The sequence below is a fragment of the Cynara cardunculus genome (assembly GCF_001531365.2).
Source record: "Cynara cardunculus var. scolymus isolate 2C chromosome LG 13, CcrdV1, whole genome shotgun sequence".
Taxonomy (NCBI): domain Eukaryota; kingdom Viridiplantae; phylum Streptophyta; class Magnoliopsida; order Asterales; family Asteraceae; genus Cynara; species Cynara cardunculus.
In genome coordinates this window covers 10,600,977-10,601,266 of record NC_037540.1, presented here as the reverse complement: position 1 = coordinate 10,601,266, position 290 = coordinate 10,600,977, and positions in this window count along the sequence as shown.

Here is a 290-nt window from a genome sequence, read left to right as displayed (position 1 = left end):
TTGTTTATCCAAATACTCAAAAATGCTTATTACCGATACCATACCGTAATAAATCAATAAATTATTTTTATAAGCAATCCCAAACACCCTAACTCAAACTTTTGTAAAAACAAACATTTTTGGAAGAAATGATTTTTTTCCAAAAATGTTTTTTGATTGATTCGAAATTGCCGTGAAATACAAAAATCTGGATGTGAGTGACGACGCTATATAAACAACCAAAATAAAAATCTTCTACCGAAAAACCCTCGTTTGACGTCCGGCCATCGAGCTGCGGTAACGCTGCCACT